This window comes from Rattus norvegicus, chromosome 12 (genome assembly GCF_021556685.1).
Source record: "Rattus norvegicus strain SHRSP/BbbUtx chromosome 12, alternate assembly SHRSP_T2T, whole genome shotgun sequence".
Taxonomy (NCBI): domain Eukaryota; kingdom Metazoa; phylum Chordata; class Mammalia; order Rodentia; family Muridae; genus Rattus; species Rattus norvegicus.
Genome location: NC_141545.1, coordinates 5,506,394 through 5,528,662, shown reverse-complemented (window position 1 = coordinate 5,528,662; position 22,269 = coordinate 5,506,394). Strand labels below are relative to the sequence as shown.

The following is a 22,269-nucleotide window of genomic DNA, read 5'->3' as shown; positions in this document are numbered from 1 at the left end:
TGCGTGGGATCTTTCACTTTCCATTCTCATTGTGATAATTGAAACTGTCCTCAGTACAGATCTCCAGGGCTGCAGCATGGTTGAAGGAGTGCTCCAGCGCTGAGGAGCAGGTTGTGGAATGGTCACCTCTGACAGAGGCTGGCCAGACATTGTCCAGGGCCAGCCTGCTGCTGATGTGAAAAGCCCACACCCCAGGAATCCCCAGGTTGCTTAGTCTAAGAACAGTGGAAAGAGTGGATTTTAACCAGTCCATTCATCCTCCTTCAGAATTTATTTTGGAATCAAAAGACTTTAACGATCAAAGTCAAACTTTCCCTGCTATGTCAAACAGAAGCAAAGCTTCTAAGTAACTGAGATAAATACCATACAGGAACTTTGTTATAAGCTGCCTTTTGTCTGGCATTGTGTATGGAACACTAAGCCATCAGGTTATATGTCTGCTCCAGAACCCCGAATCAAATATTCTGTCAAAAACCTGGCTGTCTTGAGAGCAAACATGGAATGAAAGAATATTTTATGCTTTCTCGACGTGAATGGAAACTTATATCGGACTAAAGCTTACTTAAGCTTAAAATTCCTAAAATGCTTAAATAGTACTGATTTCTACAAGCCGTGCCTACACCAGTGCTTATCAGTCTTCACTGTGCTCTGCAAGATACGGGTGGTAGCTGTGCTAGATCTTAGTGAGGAAAAAGTTGATTTTGAGAGGTTAGCTAGTCTTCAGATCTTACAGCCAAAAGTTGGCAAAGCCACGGCAAGAATTTCATGCTAACAAGAAACTTTGTCTTCCAAACATCTCTGTGTACTCTGATTCTCATGGACTAATATATTAATGATAGAGGATGACAGATCTATCAGTACTTTTTAATGACCAACTCTAAAACAATTTTTGAGCAAAAGTTCACCATGGGTAAGATACAAATTTATTAATCAAAATGAGGCTCGGTATTTGGGAACAGATCTTCATTTTCTCTGTAGACCATGAACCCCTCTTAGTTCCCAAGAATCTCTGTTCTCAGAGTAGTCTCACCAGATAGTCCCAGCTATCCTGAAACTCAAGATCTTCTGCTGGGATGTGGCACTACTCTTGCCAGCTCAGTCACCTACTATCTCAGTGTCAATGTATGCTTGCTGTGAAGAGGACAGCCATGTGTAAGACGACTCCTAACCCTAAGAGAAAGCTCGGGATAGGAAGGCTCTGGAAGGCTGAAGGAACGCCCATCCAGAGCCTGCCCCACATGTGGACCATATATATACACCCACCGAACTAGATAAGATGGATGAAGCAAAGAAGTGCAGGCTGACAGGAACTGGATGTAGATCTCTCCTGAGAGACACAGCCAGAATATGGCAAATGCATAGGTGAATGCCATTAGCAAAGCACTGAACCGAGAACGGACCTCCCCATTGAACGAATCAGAGAAAGGATTGAAAGAATTTGAAGGGGCTTGAGACCCCATATGAAAAACAATGCCAACCAACCAGAGCTTCACGTGACTAAGTCACTACCCAAAGACTGACCCTGGGCTCCAACTGCATAGGTAAAAATGAATAGCCCAGTAAGGGCACCAGTGGAAGGGGAAGCCCTTCATCCTGCCACGTTCATCAACCTCCAGTGAACGTGATTGTTGGGGGGAGGGCGGTAATGGAGGGAGAATGGGGAGGGGAACACCCATATAGAGTAGGAGGGGAAAGGTGTTAGGGGGATGTTGGCCTGGAAACCAGGAAAGGGAATATCAATTGAAATGTAAATAAAAAATACCCAATTTAATAAAGATGGAGAAAAAAATGACTCTGGAAAGTGGGACCTAGCCAATATCAATCCTGTGTTTGCACGAAATACCTAAGCTCAAATTCTCCCAGACTATGTAATTTCCTCAAAAGTCAACAATCAAGAATAAGAGGGAATGGCTAAAAAGAAGTATTAAGATCCACTGAATCATATAACAAGATCTTTGTTCAGTGGGGCAAGTATTCATCATTCTAGTCTAGGTTTCTACTGCAATAATGAAGAGAGTTGAGGTTTTCTTCAGTTCTCTATCTCTCTCTCATTCTTTGCACTGTCCACTAGCCACTACCTGTACCCAAGTGTATTCGTGATACTCTGCTGTACTGGCTGGATTTCGTCACCCTGATGCAGACCAGAGAAGAGATTGCCTCAATCACACAGGCCTGAAGGCAAGTCTGGGGGAGGGGCATTTTCTTGGTTAATGATTTGTGGGAGGAAGAGCAGTTCACTATGGGTGATACCACCCTAGGGTACCATCTCTGGTTGTGTAAGAAATCAGGCTGAGTAAGATAGAGGAACCAAGCCAATAATAATGTTCCTCCACAGCTTCTGCTCCAGTTCCTACCTCCTTCTAGGTTCCTGTCTTGCTTTAGTTCCTGCCTTGGCTCCCATAATGCTCTGTGTGACCCAAGACAGTAAACCAAATAAACCCTCTCCTCCCCGAGTCTGGTCAGTGTTCATCCCTTCTGTGACTTGTTATATTCAATTGCTAAGGTTTCTTTTCATTTTTTGAGACACAGTCTTATGTAACTGAGGATAACCTTGAGCTTCTGTTACTCCCGCCTGCACCTCCCAAACACTGGGATACCAGGTGTGATACTAAACCCTGTTCGTATGGCACCAAGGTCAAAACTCTGGACTTTGTGTCTGCAAGTAAAGTGTTTTACCAGCAGAGCTTCAACTCTTGCCCTCAGTTGGTGCTTATAGAAATTAGGGTTGCAAATAAAACACACCACAGAAGACAAAACTCCAGGCTGATAAAATGACTCAGCAGGGAAAGCCACTTCCTTACAAGAGCTTAGAGCAAACCCAGAATCCATGTGGTAGGGGGAGAGCACAAACTCTGACAAACTGGATTCCGATCCAGACACCTCCCCACCAGCTGCCTCCAACCCGCAACTCCCACACAGTAATGTAATTTTAAAAACTGAAACCAGTCAGTAAGAAGAGACCCTGGAGCCCCAGTCCATCCCACAGCAGGGGTATTGCAGCTGGGAAACCTCTTGAATTTGGAAGTGGACAGCTTCAAAGCTTCAAAGAGTAAGAAAATACAAATCATGCAAGAGTGGAGCTAAATAAATGCCTTCTAATGAGACATAAATCAATATTCTGTCGTTTGCCACAGTGCCTGGAGGGAATCTAAACAGTTAATTTACCCTCCACACTGAGGTAGGTTTGAATGCTCACAGATAGAATTTGTCTCCTAGAAAGAAAAACTGTATCACAAAACAGAACAGCCATGCTGGCCCGCCTGTGACTAATCCCTTCCCAGGAACTATTCTCTTCTCTACCTGAATATGCATATGTTTCAGAAGAGGCCTGCAAACATGAATAATGTATGACCTCTGTTGGAGGAAGAGATTCGAGGACTTGGAAAATGTTCTTCTCCTTGGAGGGGTACAGCAAAGCATCCAGAGGGAGCTAGGACCATGATCCTGAGATACTTTAGTTTACAAATGTTGTCCTCAATACTGGGCATGTGTGATGCAATGTTTCAACCCTTAAGACAATGATACTGACAGAATCTGGAGGAAAGAAGCCTAGGAGACAGTGTTAAGTATGGAAACACTGGAATGGGAGGCAAAGCCCTCGCTGAAAGGGGAGGTAGCAGAGTTGTCACTCAGAGTAGTGGTAGCCACTCTGGTCATGTCTCACGCTGCTCCTTTTTGGCACATGCCTGTGTCTTAAAAATCGTAGTATTTCGAGCACTCAGCCCTCCATCCAAGGGGCCCTAGGTCCAACCTGGGGAGAGAGAGTCTTTAAGCTAGAGGGAAAGAGGTTAGAGGAGAAAGGATAGAGGCCAAATGCTAAGTCTGTTCTAGAGTCTAGACTACACAGCGGGTGAGATGGAGACGAAGATCCGGTATGGATCGCAGAACAGGAGGGGACACTTGTATGTAGAACCCTTGGAAATAGGGCAGAGTGCTTGAAATACTATGATTTTTAAAGGCAGAGCCCCAGGACACCAACAGCATCTGGGAAGGACCAACAATCACAGAATATTAGAATGAGAATTGTTACCTGCATAGCCATAAGAAGCTGCTGTGCATGTGCATGTGCGTGCCCGTGTGTCTGTGCAAAGAGCATGTGAGGAGAAAGTTGTGTTTCCCTACTAGACCCATAAAGGCCTTCATACACGTGCGTGCATGCGTGCGCACGCACACACACACACACACACACACACACACACACACACAAACACTGTCATCCATTCACTCCGGTTCTTCACTGTCTCCTTTGATGCTTTCCAGAAATATCAAAATTGCACGAGAGGGGCAGAGTGAGCTGTAACCGGAGTGACTGATAAAATGAACCAAATACAAACAACCAGGTAACATGAGATCCAAGTAAGAAACACCCTATCTGAAGGGAGAGGCAAAGATTAAAACAGAGACTGAAGGAACACCCATTCAGAGCCTGCCCCACAGGTGGCCCATACATATACAGCCACCCAATTAGACAAGATGGATGAAGCAAAGAAGTGCAGACCGACAGGAGCCGGATGTAGATCGCTCCTGAGAGACACAGCCAGAATACAGCAAATACAGAGGCGAATGCCAGCAGCAAACCACTGAACTGAGAATAGGTCCCCCGTTGAAGGAATCAGAGAAAGAACTGGAAGAGCTTGAAGGTGCTCGAGACCCCAAAAGTACAACAATGTCAAGCAACCAGAGCTTCCAGGGACTAAGCCACTACCTAAAGACTATACATGGACTGACCCTGGACTCTGTCCCCATAGGTAGCAATGAATATCCTAGTAAGAGCACCAGTGGAAGGGGAAGCCCTGGGTCCTGCTAAGACTGAACCCCCAGTGAACTAGACTATGCGGGGAGGGTGGCAATGGGGGGAGGTTTGGGAGGGGAACACCCACAAGGAAGGGGAGGGGGGAGGGTGATGTCTGTCCGGAAACCGGGAAAGGGAATAACACTTGAAATGTATATAAGAAATACTCAAGATAATAATAATAAAAAAAAAAAGAAACACCCTATCTACTCTGCATAAGAGATCACCCCTGTATCCATACTACAGAGCAGTATTGACTATGGCTTGGCCATTTAACTCTGACATAAGCACCTTTCATAATTTCTGTAAGACTATTGGTAAAACTGGGAAGATAATTATACTTACCACCTATAAGTTGAGAGAGTTTTAATTAAGATAATATCTGCATGTGTTTTATCACAATGCTCTGCAGATAAAGTGATCAGCAAATTTTTGCTCTGTCACTCTATCTGCCCACAATCTAATTTGACTGAGAAGCCACTATGGGAAGCCACAAAGTAACTACTGTGGGCTAAGCTTGTATTGCAAAATACAAAAACAAAAGAGCCCACATGAAGTCAATAGTCTCATAGGAGCACCAACTGGACAGACACCTGAAGAATAGCCTATTGCACCACTAGCAGAATAACCCACTGGGGAGACTAAGAAATGGATTTGTCTCTGGCAACACTGTGGGTAAACCAGTCAGCATGATTTCTGGTGATGGTGCCAGGAGAAACCTGAGGCAACTAAAAGCCTCAACTACCTCCCCCCATTATAGTACTCATAATTTAATCCTTAACAATACCTGTTTGAAAGACTGAATCATGATGCCTCCTCTCCAGAAATCATTAACCTGAAAAGCTTCCACTGAGGCAGTTAGTTATGACTGGATATTTTTATGTAGCCCCAAGAACAATGTTTTTCACAGCAATCCCCAGTAGTTCTGCAAAAACATATAATCACTGCTGGTGCTGGTTTCTATGCCTGACAGATAGTGTAGGAAAAAGAAAGAATCTTTTAAATCTTGTTCAGCCTGAAGCTCCAGAGGTCCAGCTTAGCTCTTGGTTTTGAACCAGCGCCTTTCTTAGAAGCCACCAAAGGTTATTATCAAATGGTTTCTTGCCACTAGAGATAGTGTCCCTCCTAAATGTCCTTCCAGTGCATAGCACAGTCACACACTCCACATTACTCACTGGTAGAGATTCTTCACTGACTGCTCACTGAGAGTCAGGCTGAAATACAGGGCTTTTCTCTTCACGTCATCTGCTTCCCCTTGGCAGAAGCCCACCTTAGCAGGAAGCTGCAGCTGGACACTGTAGGATTCTTTGGGGTGAGTTCCAAAAACTGAAGACCATTGGGAGGATAGAGAAAGAGGGCATAGGAATCACATTCATCGGATGCCAGAACGGCCTGGAAAGTGTTCAGCTGTGGACAAAAAGGAATTGCAGACACCCTTAAACAAAGAAATAAACAAAAGAAGAAAATCGGAACACAGGTAAGGTGTTCCAACAAGGGGGCGGAGGCCAGATCCTTTTTAGGATTTCCCCATGTTGGTTTTGAACATAATCTCGAATCCCCTCTTCAAATTACAAATATAATTTTGTAAACCATGTGTTATTTTTTTAAATCTTTTCTACCAATTTAGATCAATAGATAAATAATGCATAAATGAAACACTGGTTTAAAATCTTTAGGATTGCAGGGAAGAGGATGAAGAAGAACTAACTAACACTAAAGATATTTGAAAAAGCCATATGAAGGGCCAGAGAGACGGAGAGTTACAGGCTGCTCTTCTACAAGTCCTGGGTTCAATTCCCATCACCTACTCGCCCATGGTAACTCACCCCTCCTTGTACCTTGAGTTAAAGGACTTCTGACAGCCTCACACAGACATACAAGTAGGTAAAATGTCCAAGAACATTAAAATTAAAAAACCATACGAAAAGCTACTTGCCAACTTACAACGACCGTTTAAAGGGAATTGACTTACAAGGTGGATAATTCTCCTTCCATTGGCTACAAGTTCTCAAAAAGTCCAGAGCCAGATGTAGGACATCTCACTCTCAAGTTGTTGGTCGAGGATGTCACAGAGATGATACCAGAGATGTCAATTCTCGTTGCTCAGGGCTACCCATCAGAATGTGATGGTAAGATCCTATAGCTGATGACACCACACAAGTAGGTCAAAGAACTTGAAGAAATCACACAGACCTTCCTGCACAGTACTTAGCAGGAAGCTTCCACCCCTGCTAGCTACCCTTTATGATGCTAGAAGATGCTATGCATACTATTCTCACTCCACTGTGACTACTCAGGGCTACATAACAAAAGCCCTGGCAAAATGTACTCATGGGTGCCCCACAAATGGCAGGAATGTTATGAGGATCACCAATCGTTTTCTGGGTGGATTTAAGGTCTGCACTACAAGAGGAAACTTTTGCCTGGCATTGTAAATCTGGTAAAGAAACCATGGCGGAGAGGCTCATAAGCCCTGGGAATGAACCATAACTACTATTTTCTTAAATGGATATATAATATCAAACTATACCAGTTACAAGCTCATAGATTAACACAGCTCTCGGTGGTCATTGGGGGAGCATCTTCATACAGTGGATGGTAGTTAATACACATTCATAACTAGTCCGACTATTGAGAATGAACTCTCTGTGGAGAGCTCAGCCACAGATGCTACAACCGTACCAAGTTCCCTCAAGGCTCAGGGAATATTGGAAAGAAAAGAGGTGGAAAGAGTTTAAGAGAAAAAAGTCGGAAGGAATTGGATCAAAACAATGACATATGCTCATGATATGGCCGTTGAACTCCCAAACTCAGTGCAGTTGGTGTCCAGCAGAAGAGCAAACCACTCAACATTCCAGCACAGATGTGGTAGGGCACTGAAGCCCCTGCCTGAAGCTGAGAAGATTCTGACAGCTGAGAACTGCTAAGGGAGGGTTTTCTTTAAAGGTATGGTCCCTAGTGAGTGGACCATGCTGCAGTGGTGGCCCCTCACCCATGAGTAGGCTTCGCTGTATTCAAGGGATTATTAGAGCAAATACAGGGGGTGAAGTGGATATACTGAAATATACTGTATCAATGTATGAAATTCTCAACAAATAACATTAAAACAGTTTATTTAAAAGTGTTAAGGTTGTAAGCTTCTCCAGTCCAAACTCTTTTGAGAGTTCTGGACAAGGAACAAAATTGATTTGCTCATTCCTATACCCTCAGTTTTTATTTTGTGTCTGAACGTCTTTCACAACCATATATCATATTAGCATCCATGCATGCACCCACCCATGCATCATCCATCTATGCATCCATCCATCCATGCATCCATTCAACCATCCATGCATCCAGCAAGCCATGCATCCATCCATCTATGCATCCATCTATCCATCCATGCATCCAACATCCATGCATCCATCCATCTATTCATCCATCTATCCATCCATCCATCTATGCATCCATTCAGCATGCATCCAGCAAGCCATGCATCATCCATCTATGCATCCATCCATCCATCTATGCATCCATCCAGCATGCACCCTGCCAGCCAACCATGCATCCATCCATGCATCCATGCATCCAGCAAGCCATGCATCCATCCATCTATGCATCCATCCATCCATCCACCCATCCATCCATCTATGCATCCATCCAGCATGCATCCAGCCAGCCAGCCATGCATCCATCCATCTATGTATCCATCCATCCATCCATCCATCAATCTATTCATCCATCCAGCATGCATCCAGCCAGCCAGCAATGCATCCAACATCCATGCATCCAGCAAGACATGCATCCATCCATCTATGCATCCACACATTGCCTACTGCTGGCAACACTCAGTCAGGAAGCAGTCAGGAACATCCTTACTGATCTCACAGCCAAACTCCCTTTCCTCTTCAATCTCTTTACAACATGAGTTATCTTGTCACATGGCAGATGAAGAAAGAGACCCAGGGGCTTGCTTAAGGTCGGGCAATGATTAACCAGCTAGACCCAACAGGGGAACACCCATAAAAAAGGGGAGGGGGGAGGGGAATGATTGCCCGGAAACCGGGAAAGAGAATAACACTCGAAATGTATATAAGAAATACTCAAGTTAATAAAAATAAAATAAAATAAAATGAAAAACCTAAAAAAAATTACAGTGTGCAACAGACATTACCACCATTCGTTAGTAAATCCCTTTCATCTTGACCTAGAATGCTCCTGTTATTACCGCAGTCCCAAAACACACTCTCCTATTTTCAGAATCTCCTAAATACTTGAAGTATCTGGTCTGAGTGGGAAGGTAGAGCAGTTTAACTTTACAAATGACTGCTTTTCTTAGCATCTTGTTCTCCTGACTATGCTGTTGCACATCCGAAATTTCCTAAGTTTAAATAATATTTCATATGTGTGTGTGGCATGTTTTGTTTTTTGATTGTATATCAATGTATATTTGGGATTGCTTTCACCTTTTAGCTACTATGAATGCTGCTGTTGGGAATACATGTGTACAGATAAAGGTTTCACTGTGAGCAAGTGGACCATGACATCAGACAGAAGAACTCAGAAGGTTTAGTGATCTCAAACACCATGAATCTCAGAATTGATAACGGTAGGAATGAGGCCATTGGCTGCTCTAGAACATGTAATCAGGACACCACACTGAGAAGACCAGGACTATTAGTCACGTAGGAAAAACACCTGGAATCCTTCCCCATGCAAGTAGAGCATCACTAGCTTCTCAAACTGATCCAGTGGGAAGCATCTTCCCTTGGATCCCACTCTACTCCTCCAAAAGTATATTTCCTATTCACATTTAATAAACTACAGAAGCTACGTTACCTAGAGTAATCGGAGAGTGTCTGTTTTACTGAGCTGTAACTCTTGGGGAAGAGCTTTCTCTCCAGGAGCTGTCATCAGAAGCTTTCATCTGGACCTTGGCGCAGCCTCCTGCCATCAGGAAAGCCTACTGCTGCTAATGCCACCCTGGCACTGGCACTGGCACTGGCACTGGCACTGGCACTGGCACTGCCACAGTAGCAGAGGAGACCCAGGACCCTGGATAGCTCTCCTGTATTGTCCTCCCAAACCTCCCCACTTTCCTGGTAAGAGCTGTTAACACTCTGCCCATTTCCTGCCAGACCAGAGACCCCGGGAAGCAACTCAACCCATTTTCACCAAGGGCCACATCTACTTTGAGTTTGGGTCTATACTCAAAAGTGGACATAGATAATGTAGTGCTGTAGTAATGCTTTTGATTTCTGCCATGTTTTTTCCCACAGTAGGAGCATCATTAAATCCTCTCGCCTATTTCCTCTATTGGGAGATGAAAGTAAGAGGATCAGGAATTCTGGCTATTTGGGTTACATAGAGTCTGACTCAAGGGAAAAAAGGGCTGAGGCTAGAGTTAAGTGGTAGAGCACTTGCTTAGGGCACACATGACACTGGATTCAATACTTAGATTATGCCCAACGCCCCGAACCCCAGTACCCATCCATTTGGGTGTGAGGAGGCATCTCCTAGTGGTTTTGTATGATTGGTGACTGGGAGCATATTTTCCTGTGTTTATTGGCCATCCATACATCAAACCTGTTAGATTACTTTTTCAGTGATGATAAAATTAGTTTTAAGTAGCCTATATTTTCATTTCTTTTTTTTTCTTAGATCCAATTGGTAAGATATAATTGCTCACTTAAACATACAAAGCCCGGCACTATCCATCTCTTGAGAACATTAATAACAACCTGTAAATACACAGAGCAGAATCTTAACATCACCTGCAATCTTGTCCTGCCACCGCTTCTCAGTCCCCTCTCCTCCGCCCTGTCTCCTCTTCTCTCCCCTAGTCTCCTCCTCTTCCTCCAAACTTCTCTCCAGCCCATCCTTGCTTCTCCTCCAATGACAGGCCTCCTTCTATCCTGTACCTGCCTCACCTGAGACATCATCCTACATTTCACCTTTTTTGTCTAATAAACAAAAAAAACTTTTCTCTCAAATATAACCTGAGCACAACTAATATCTTTTTGTAATTAAGAGCATAAAATATATCTAACACCCAGTCCAACACTATATCCGTTAAAGAGAATATTTAGTTATCCATTCCAGCTTAAGAAAGGCTTAAAATCTGTATTATATCTTGGCTAGCTTGTATACTATCTGATAACTATCCAATAAAATATGTATATTTAGAGTTACACAGCCTGATAGGCTATGAGACTATAATGTCTTCAACCCCATCAGAAATCTGGGAATGACAAATATCTGTACACATAGGAAGCCTAACATGGCTTCCAGAACTGAGAGGTTTTAGAGACAAATCTCCACCAGCACAGTCCCCTGTTAGTAACATGTGAGCACAAGTCTTCAGCCTTCTGGCCCAAGATCAACTGACAGACTCTTGAAATGCAGATTTTGAAGGGCTGATAACCCTGATTGGTAGAGTTTATCAGTCAACTATTCTGTATAATTTGTCCTTTTTCCAGACAGTATTAGTCTGCAGATGAAACAGGCAGTTTTGTGTAGTGGCTGCCTAGCCACAAAGTATTGCCTCACCTGGAGGTAGAGATGTTCACATTCTTCATTAAATTCACCAAAGGGTAACTGTTAGGAGCAGATATGTCTCAACAAAAGATAAATAACTTTAAATCTCAAATTTTGTGGATTTCTGACGTTTTTGAAAACCACCTATCTATATAAGACAATCTGGACTGTTGTCTTTATATCTTAATAGTATCTTGAAAGTTCTCTCACAAACTCAGAGCCATGACTCTGCTATTTGAATCTTAACTCACAGGTGTAATCAACTCAGAAGTTTGTAATGGCAACAATAGAAGGACTGGCTCTTTAAACTCTTTTGAAAAATAAATTTAATACCAAAGCAAAGATATGATTCCAGCCTAGTTACCAAATGAGATTATGACAGTTCAATTCAATCTAGCTAATTCCTCCCTGTTAAATTATAACCAATTTTAAATTCCTCATAAAAACAATTTTAGAATAACCACTTTCAGCCCCCCAACGTACATAGAATTGGGGCAACGACTCCTCCATAACTTCTTCAAGCTGTACATGGGCCTTGAGATATCCTTGGGGATAGGAGGTAGGAAGAATGAAGCAAATGCTGTAGTGGATGTGTCCTGACTGGACCCACCTGAAAGTCCTTGAGACCAGGATTCCAAGTAGGTAGGCACGCTCTGTAAAATACAACTCTCAAGAAAAATTTACAATCGAGATACCTTTTTGTTTGATTCTCCTGAATAAATTTTTCAGGTGGTCTACCTCTATCAGATCTGATCAGTATGACTCTGTGAGGTTTCCAGAGCCTAATCACAGGTTTTAAAAACACAAAGACAAAATCTTTCTCCCAAAATACTGTGTTCCTTAGTCTGAAACCAGAAAAGCTTGTATCTTGCACTCTCTCCCAGATTAATAATATAATCATAAAACTCAAAGTCACACCCATCATGAATATTAAACAATTTTTTAAAAAAGGAAGTAAGCTAAACAATGAGCCTGATAGGCTTTTGTACTCTGTGATATCGGGAAATTATCCCAAAGTTCCCATGGAGCCCACGTTAAGATAATTTGAGCTTCCTGTTGTGGTATATATGAAAAGTAACCACAAACCCTCGCTAGCCGGCATCAACGAGCCATAAGGCCTTTAGCGGTGTAATCCATAAAACAAACCAAATACCTTTTATCAATTCCAGTATCAATAAGCAACACATCAAACCAGGACTTTAGTCCAAAATATCTCAATCTGTTAAGCTCTCTACCCGGAGCCACAGATTTTTCTTTAACCTTAATAATTTCTAAAATATATGCCTGCATTCACTCTCCTTGGTGTTAAAGACATTATATCACAACTCTCTACTTCGAGTTAGTGACTAATTTTTCCCTATCTAAGTTCTGAATCGTGGATGAAAATCCCCACCTGATTCAAGTAATCTCTTTACTCTCTTCTTTCTAAAAACAAACTCAATCACCTTTTAATAATGCTTGTAATTAAGAAGTAGCTTGTCGAACTAGGATTTCAACCCAAAATTCCTGTGGAGCCCACATTAAAAAGAATATGAGTATCCTGAAAGACTTTCTAAACAACTTTCTTTAAACAGCAGCTTTTAATCTCTGACTCTCTGATCTGCCATTACTTATCACACAGCAGGGGACCTACAGCCTGCCAGCCCAGGTGGCTTCCCCTTTCTTTGTTTGAATTCCCAAGCTTAAGATATCACATGACTTAACATGGCACCGGCCTCCTCTTACTTAGAAAATAAAAACTTTCTCTCAACTCTCAGGATTACTAATGGATTCTTCCTCATCACCTTGGCGTGCCATCTGTTGTTGTAAAAATATAAAAATAAAAAGAGTAATTGTCTTTACCCTGCTAGGTCCTCACTGCGGTGCCCCAAGATATCTGCTAGATATCTTGGTGTAAACAAACCCCAGCCGCACACTTTCCTACTCTCAAACCCTCACATAAAAAAACACACAGCACAATAATCTTAGATCCAATTGGTAAGATACAATTTCTCATTTAAACATACAAAGCCCGGTACTATCCATCTCTTGAGAACATTAATAACAACCTGTAAATACACAGAGCAGAATCTTAACATCAACTGCCATCTTGTCCTGCCACGGCTTCTCCTATCTTTATCTCTTATTGAATATAATTTCACATACTTTCTTCCATTTTGTAAGTTTCCTTTTCACTGCTGTGTGATTTGATGCAGTTTTACCTTAAATATTTATTTTCTTATTGTGTATGAGTGTTGTGGATTGTTTGTAATGCTATTTGTTTTCATTTGGCTCCCAAAAGCACATGGGAACCACATGTCTGCCTGTAAGACTCTGAGAGTCCTTCCCCCCAGTTGGCTCTGATTGGTAATAAAGTTGCTGGTGGCAATGGCTAGGCAGGGAGACAGAGGCGGGACTTGGGAATCACCATTAGCAGGGAAAGAGAAGGTCCTGGCCTAAGAAATGTAGGACAGGGAGACAAAGACACAGAGACACTGAAAACATGTAAGAGTTGGAGATCATGGCGCATGAGGGCTGCAGGCTTGGGTCTGTGGCTGCCAGTATTGAATATAGGCTTTAGTAAGAAATAATTAAAGCATATGGGATGGGAGAATGTTTTAGTTGCTGGGATGTTTGGATGGGTCCAGACATTTCGATGTATAAAGTATATTAAATAGAAGACTCTGAGTGTGTGTGTGTGTGTGTGTGTGTGTGTGTGTGTGTCTGTGTGTCTGTCTGTGTGTGTGTCTGTGTGTGTTTGTGTGTGTGTCAGTGTGTGTGTGTGGTGTGTGTGTTTGTGTGTGTATGTGTTTGTGTGTGTGTCAGTGTGTGTGTGTTTCTGTGTGTGTGTATGTGTGTGTGTCTGTGGTGTCTGTGTGTCTGTCTGTGTGTGTGTATGTGTATGTGTGTGTCTTTGTATGTGTTTCATTTGTGAATCTAGAGCATTTGGGCAGGCAGTGAGGGTTGTGATTGTGTGCTGTTGCTACCGGCAGCAGCATTTGAGTGCTGATAATTACTAATTCAACATACGAATATTTGACTACATGTTTGTATCCTTACAGCATGCATGTAGAGGCAAGAAAATGTTGCATATCCTGAAACTGCAGTTACAGATGGTTCCAAGTTGCCTTGTGTGCGGAGAATACTAAACCTTAGTCCTATGCAATAGAAGCAAGTGTTCTCAAGTGCTGAACCATCTCTTCAGCTCCAGTTTTTACTTTTTCTCCCCGAAAGTTTAGTTAAGAGTTTTAGTTGGCACATAAAATCATGGGATTTATTCTTGTCATGGACCCCCTTCTACTTTCACAGTGTTATGTCTGAGTATTTTCTAGTTTATCTACTTTGTTGTGAGTATATGTTCATATCATATCCAAGAAATCATTAACAAATCCACTGTCAAAATATTTACCTATTTTCTTTTTCTAGAGTTCAGTAGTTTTGGTCTTATGTTTAAGTCCATTTTAAAATCTATTGTGAATTAATATTTATATATAGTGTAAGCTAATGGTCCATCTTCTTTTGCATGTGATATCCCAGTTTCACTCTCTTCATTTAAAGACTGTCCCATTGATTTCTTACAGAGAAGCTCCTTTAAATACAGATGTCCCTGGATTGCACTATACCTTAAGGTCCTCAGTTGTAAGTAACTGCCTAAGTAGGAAACTGATGGCTAAGGTAAGGGGGAAAGTACTTAGAAGAGAGATATGTGTGGGCCCAAACCCAGCTTATCTCGCCTTGTCTAAGAGTGGCCCCAGGTTGCTTTCTCTACATTTGTGGCACATTATGTGTTATGTCATATGACTAAAATGGGCACAACTGTGAACTCATTGTACATTTGTTTTAGTTAACAAATATTTCTTGTAACTATTAAGTGAGGGTAGGGTAGCACTTTGTATCTGTATATGACCACAGCAGTGAGACTGAATAAGGTCACTCAAAGGCAGTTGCACTTACTTGTTTTGGTTATTGGTTTGTTTGAGATAGGATCTAACTACATAGCTATCTTGCCTCGGTTGGCTTGGACTCAGAATCCTCTTGCCTTAGCTTCTTCCTGTGTTCTGGGATTACAGGTGTGACTTACTGTACCTGGCTTGTTCTTCCTATGTCTCCTCCCCACAACATCGCCATTACCACTCCTAGATAGCCCAAACCAGCCATAACTGTTCGGCCTCAGTCTTCTGAGTGTTGAAATTACGGGGGTGTTGGGGGGCAGGCAAGCTTCAGTTTCCTTCATTAATACTTCGTATCTTTAGGAGTTAAAAATGCCATTAGCTGTATTTGGGAGCATTTTGTCAGGGTGTGATAAATGAGCTCTTTATTATTTATTGTATAAGTAATTTTCTTAGTAAATATGTGAAATGCCACTTTTGCAAAACCTGATTGTTCCTAATGAAGATAGTTCCTTTGACAAATATTAAAATTAAGAATCAAATGTGGTAGTGTATGCCAAGACCCAGTGTGAGTCAGTAGGATAACTTTGAGTTCTAGGCCATCCTGGGCTATAGAGACCCTATGTCAGAAAAACCAAAAAATAAGCAAAATTAAGTAAAGCTTACCAATGCCCACGTAAGCAGAAAAAAGGAAGTTTTTTGATGGGGTGTGATAGGCCTCTTAACATGTACATTGAAGTCCAGAATGAGCTGCTACTGCTGTGCCCAGCAAGAAGGACACATGCTTTAGTAATCCTGTAAGTCAAGAAGCCTATTGTAAACATTCTAAATCCATGCTGCTCTACCATTCCCCTTCCACAGAAGGGAAGCCAGCTGGCTGACTGTTGTGGTATGTTGAATGGAACAGGGCATAAATATACTTTATAGCCACTGATTGGCTGACCTTTAATATTTTTGCCTTAATATTTCTTTACAGTTTTAGCTTGCAGAACCTTTCAGTGATTGAGGCACTTTGGGCAACTTTCATAGAGTCATATGAAAACAAGAAGTAAGAATTGTGTGGTACCATGAAAGACAGCCTGGTTTCTGGTTGAACTAAGGCTAGAAATCCCGGTGACACTGAAGAGACAGTAGGCATTTCGCCTGACTCCTGGGAAACTAGGCAGATCACAAGCCCACAGTCCTCCATAGATTCATGGCCATCAGTCACATAAGGGTAATGCCTCAAGTCCCTCCACAGGTAGAGGAAATGGCCTGTGGTCTCATAGACTCAAGGCATATCTCCATTTTAATGAGGTACCAAAGGCCTGGAGGCTTAGCCAATAACCTTTCCTTCCTAGATATTTCACCCTTCAAAAGGTACTTAATCGCAAGTCCACCCTAAGACGTGGGGTACGGATTTAATCATTCACTTTTCACTATGCCGATAAATATCGTAAAACCATGGACTGCCTCTTTTTATTGGGATTCGCCATGGTGAGCCACAGAGAAGGCCTTAGACTACAGAGCCAGTATCTAATCTCCTGCAGAAGGCCTCCCTGCTCTCCTAGCCACAGCAACCACCACAACCAAGCCAAACCAAGCCCCCCATCACCAATCCAAAGCCTCTCCTCAAACAACCAGCTAGAGGCCCCCTTCTTTCCCCTTCAGCCCTGGACTAGATCCAGTTCCATGGGCCCCAACTCCATTCTCAACTCTTCTGTGGCATTCAGGGGCACCTGGATGCCTAAGAGCATAAGAACCAGACAGCCCCTGCCTTGTTGCAGGCCCAAGGAACCTCCCCAATCCCTCAGGCAGCTCCAGTGGTCCTGTGCCTCAGACTACATTTCATCCCTCCCCCCCCCAGAGCAGTGTCCCTTGACTTCCCATACAACCACTGGTCGATGGGATAAGTGCAGTCGTTTCCCACATCCTGCCTATTACAGCCTTGCCCTGTGGCAGAGTGGACATGGGACCCATGCAACCGTACACTGAGGAATTTTACACTATTTTTAGCTGACTAGTTTAAATCAGTCTCATCTGTTCAAAACTGTTTTACTTTTAAACCTTGAGGAGACTCTATTCAGAACTTAAATCTAAAACTTAAATAAGAAAAAGACTGCTAAAGACAGGATTAAACAATGGAACCCTCTTTGCTTGACATATTTACGTTCAGTTCTCTTTACTCTGGTCACATCTCTACCTAATATCCACATACAGCCCCACATGGGGATTTTCTGACCACTAGTCAGTCACATTTCTTGTAAATAGGTGAAGAAATCTGAGGCTCACTGCTCTTGAATATACCCTGTATAATAGCTAAGGTGGCAGTCCTTTGACTAAGATCTGAGCTGAGGTCATTCATTAGTAAATCCTTTCCATTGTGTCTCTCTGTAGCGGTTGGATGGTGCCTTTAAGTAACTTTATGTTTTGAATAGTTTTCAAAGGGATTCTAAGTCTGTTCCAGTATGATTTTTGTTCTGCACTGGCAGAATAGAATCCTTTGATAAATCACTAAAGTGTTTTTAGGACATTCCCCAAATGATGGGCATAATGTGTTGTAGATATTTGAGTTCATGTCTAATTTACTTTTAAGCTTAAGTTTTTGACATCATCATTGATAGTTTCTCTGTTAGTGCTGCAGAATACAGAGAAGTTGTGGGCTGATTTATTTTGTGCATTGTATTTTAGACACTGTTTCTCACTGATGCTCACCTGAGATGAGCAAACGCCATACAATTAGCTTTGGAAACCCAATCACCTCAAACAAGGTGGTTTTTACCTACAAGTCTAGCTTTATAATTGATGACTTGTCAATACAGAACCATTGCTTCCTAATGAGTTAGCATAGTAAAGAGGACACATTGTAATTGCAAAAGTTGCTTGGAACAGGAAGAAAACAACTCACTTTTTGAACTATTCCTCATCATGTTATTTGTATCCTAATCCATTGCCCTCTTCACTTTAGACAAAGTCTTATTTAAATAAACAGACAAGTGTTGGGGAGTGGAGAACCTCTCTATAGTTAGACCACAGACACATCGATAAACTATTAATTTTCTGGTGATCGTTATGGATTAGCAGAAATTTATGCTTTTATAATATGACACCTCATAGATTATAATCCTATAAATGATTTGTAATAATTTTCCACATACTACATGGTTCTTGTTGCTATCAATGAGGTCCAAATGCTGGAGTTTTTCCCTATACTACTTTTAGGAGAGAATTTGTGATCTATATGTTCAGAGTTTGAGTCTGAATTTTCAGAAGTTTTTCTATAAAAATGTTTTATTTTATTTTAATAATATGCATGTGTGTGTAGTAGCTGCTTGGTGGTGATGGTGGGTATGCACACATGGGAATGAAGGTGCTGGCATCATAGAGTGTATCTGAGCTCTTGGAGCTGAGTCAGGTGGTTGTGAGCTGCTAGATGTGTTTGCTTTGGCCAAACTCTGATCCTCTGCAAGAGTATTATGTTCTCTTCTCTACTGAAGCATCTCTTCAGTCCTGGAAAAAACTTTTTTGTTCATTTGGCTTGTTTGTTTTTTGTTTTTGTTTTTGTTTTTTTCTTGGAAACAGGTTCTCACTATGTGTTAGTTTTCTGTCTAAGCTCCACTCCCACGGTTACTTGGTAACAGCCAGGTATGCCTGGCACTATAAAAGGGGCTGCTTGTCCCCTCCTCATTCTCTTACTCTCTTCCTTTCTTGCTTCTTGTTCTCGCCCTGCTTCCCCTCTTCCCCTTTGTCCCTTCTCTCCCCATTCTCCTCCCCCCTTCCCTCCACATGCTCATGACCGGTCTTTACTCCTCTCCTCTTCTACTCTTCTCTCATTAAACATTTCCACATGGAACCTTGTTGTCCCGTTGTGGTTTGTCTAGACATGAAATGAGATTTCTACCCCAACATTATGTAGTCCTGGATGGCCTGAAACATTCTTTGCTACCCAATCACATGTACAGTTAATGGCAATTTAATATATTTTCATGATAATATATGAGTATGTGAATCAAGATTCTTGTTGGTTTCAGTGAAATATGAACGTGTACATGCTCTCCGTGTTTATGTAAGCTCAATCTAGGCTATAGTCATCATAAAGGAGGGAACCTGGATTAAGAAAATGCTTCCCCATAAGATCAGGTTGTAATAAAGCTTATAGGGTGTTATTTCAGTGATTTATACAGGAGGGCCGAGGCTGTTGTGGGTGTGGCCACCCCTGGCCTGGTGGTCCTGCGCTGTATAAGAAAGCAAGCTGAGGAAGCCTGTAAGCAGCACCACTGGTTGACCACTGTACCAGTTCCTGCTTCTAGGTTGCTACCATGTTTAGGTTCCTGTCCCAAGTTGCTTCAGTGATGGATTACCAAGTGGAAGTGTAAGGCAAATACACTCTTTCCTCTGCAACTTGCTTCAGTGTTTCATCACAGTGATAATAACCCTAACTAGGGCAATGATTATCAATGCAAGTGTGGAGAAATGTATCACTTGCCTTGTATTTGGCCTTTTAGTAGAAGTTGTCGGGGGTTTAATTTCCAGAAAACTTGATTTGTTTACTTCTAGTTTGTTCTTATTTCTTTTTTTTAAATTAATTTATTTATCTTATGTATGTTTGTATACTGTCACTCTCTTCAGACACACCAGAAGAGGTCATCAGATCTCCTTATAGAGCTGATCTGAGCTACTATGTGGTTGCTGGGAATTGAACTCAGGACCTCTGGAAGAGCAGTCAGGGCTCTTACCCACTGAGACATCTCTCCAGCCTCAGTTCTTATTGGTGATATAGAGATCAGTTTTTTTGGAAGATTCTTCAACTCCAGTTCTCATTCCTTTCGTGTGGTATTTCTTAAAATTATGGCTGCTCTTCAGCCACTCCTCTGGAGTTGACAGATTATTCTCAGAGAGGAAAGAATCCCATTGGGGAGAAGTAGCAGGTATTTGTAAATTTTGTTCTCTTCAGATATTTATTTCTCTAATGTCCACTACTTGGGAACTGACTTTGCCTTGGGACAATTTTTTATAGAAAACATAGTTTTAGTTTCTTGTGGGGCTTGCTTGGTTTTGCATTTTTCCTTAATTATTGACACCAAACCCACAGCCTCTTCCATGACAGGCGAGTGCTGCACCCCTGATGCGTATCCATAGCCTTAGCATCTTTCTCAGTGTCAGACTTGATTGATACCCTCCTTGTTACACCATCAATAAGGATTTTCTCAGCGGCTTTTCACAGCAGAAACTTTGGTGAGCATACCGTGCTCTTAAATGAATAATCAAATGAATTGTTATTATTTTTATTTCTCACTTATTTTTCTTTTATTGATTCTTTTTTTTAAGAACTGAGACTAGGGTTCTGTAGTTGAGGTTGGTCCTGAGCTCATTATATAGATAGGGGCTAGCCTTGAACTTCTGATTCTCCTCATTGTACCTCCCAGACACTGAAATTAAAGGTGTAATACACCATACCTGGCTTTAAGTTTGAATATATATTTTATTATTTGTAGAGAAATGCCACGAGGAGACTGTTCCCAGCGTGCCAGCTTGCAGGCAACCTAGGGTCTTTGTCATTCTAAGCAAACTGAGTCCAAGGAAGCAGACTTTCTCAAGCAGAGAATCCTGGTGCTCTGCCAAATAAGCTGCAAACCTGAGGAAGAGACCTTCCTGTTGCTTTTCCCATGAGGAAGTAACTTTGTTTATAGTTTAATAGACATCTTGATGGGAAGCATGTTGGTGAGCAGAAGCAGAGAGAGCAGACGGGATATACAACATTCTTTACCTCTCAAAGATTCCCCCCTGGAACATGCTTCTTCCAGCAAGGCCATACCTGTTAATCCCTTCCAAACAGCACCACCAGCTAAGTGTCTCAATATCGGAGTCTGTGAGGACATTCTCATGCATATGACTTCATGTTGTTACATTTAATGAGTGCCACATACACATTAGCAGAATATTCAAGTCATTTGCTGTTAAAAGTATGTGTATAGATTCAGAGTTTATTTAAACCAGTCATTATGCAATAGAAATTTCTTTGGTTGAAGGATTAGGGATGAAGACTAGCAAATAAGCCTCTAAAGAAGAATTTATGAGATACATCTGGCAATTCTGGGCTTCATAAGAAACACGCCATGGAACACCCTGGTACCTGCCAAGAGCAAATTTAAGAGGAAAGTCCACAGAATTAGTAATTTATTCTCAGGGCCTTTTACATATGCCCCTAAAACATTTAAATTGTCTTTCTCACTCCTAGGACCTAGCTGACAACGTCCGTGTGTCTTTAGCCGTTTTTCATGTATATAATATGTCATTAATACAAATGTCAGAAAGAGAAACCAAATCAAAAGGCATTTCAAAAAGTAGGAGTCACGTGTGTGGATAAAATATGTTTTAAGTGTTAAAGATTCTTATAAATCTTAACAAAGCTAGTTTGACTTTGATAGTGAAGGCTTCATATAATAGTCTTTGATATAATCTTAGAGAATTACAGAACGCAATGTAAATGTAAATGTTAATTTATGAAAGTTAATGCAGTGGTGGTCTAACTTGTACCTAGAAAAATTTAACTTTGCGCCTCTTTTGATCCAACAATGACTTAACTAGCTGACTAGTTAGTCCCTAGGCTGGAAGCTTGAGTCATGCCAGGATCTGGTAATCTTGGTGTTGTATAGTACAGTTAAGTGTTGCATTAAGAATGCCAGTGTTTTCTGTCCTCTGACCTTGTCTTCCCTTCTCTGCCCTCATGGCTCTGCTCTTGTCTGCCTGCTTCTACCCAGTCTCCAGGCCCTCACCCACACACACACCTTCTTACCCCTGATCTCTTGCATGTACTCATTTCTCAAGAGCACATCTTGGCATGGGTCTGCAGTAAGTAATACTCCCTTAATGTATTTTGCTTCAACCTCATGTATTAAATTGGGTATCACACTAACAAGTCCCTTATGTAGATCTTTAATGAACTTCTTGGGGATGAATTTTGTTTAGCAGATGTGTCATACTATGTGTGTTTTCTTGAGTGGCTTGTATGACACCGTTTAAGAGTCATTTTAGGTCAGATGACAAAGGGAATATTTTAGTAGATTGTTTAACTAATTAATGGTAACAAATAAGTGACAGTTGGATTTATTG

The 22,269-nt window shown here is 41.7% G+C and overlaps 1 pseudogene across 1 annotated transcript in view; it reads right to left on the bottom strand.

Moving 5' to 3' along the window:
- The window catches only part of LOC148001994 (uncharacterized), a 741,081-nt pseudogene that overhangs the window by 167,989 nt on the left and 550,823 nt on the right, over positions 1-22,269 (bottom strand). The window lies entirely within an intron of this gene.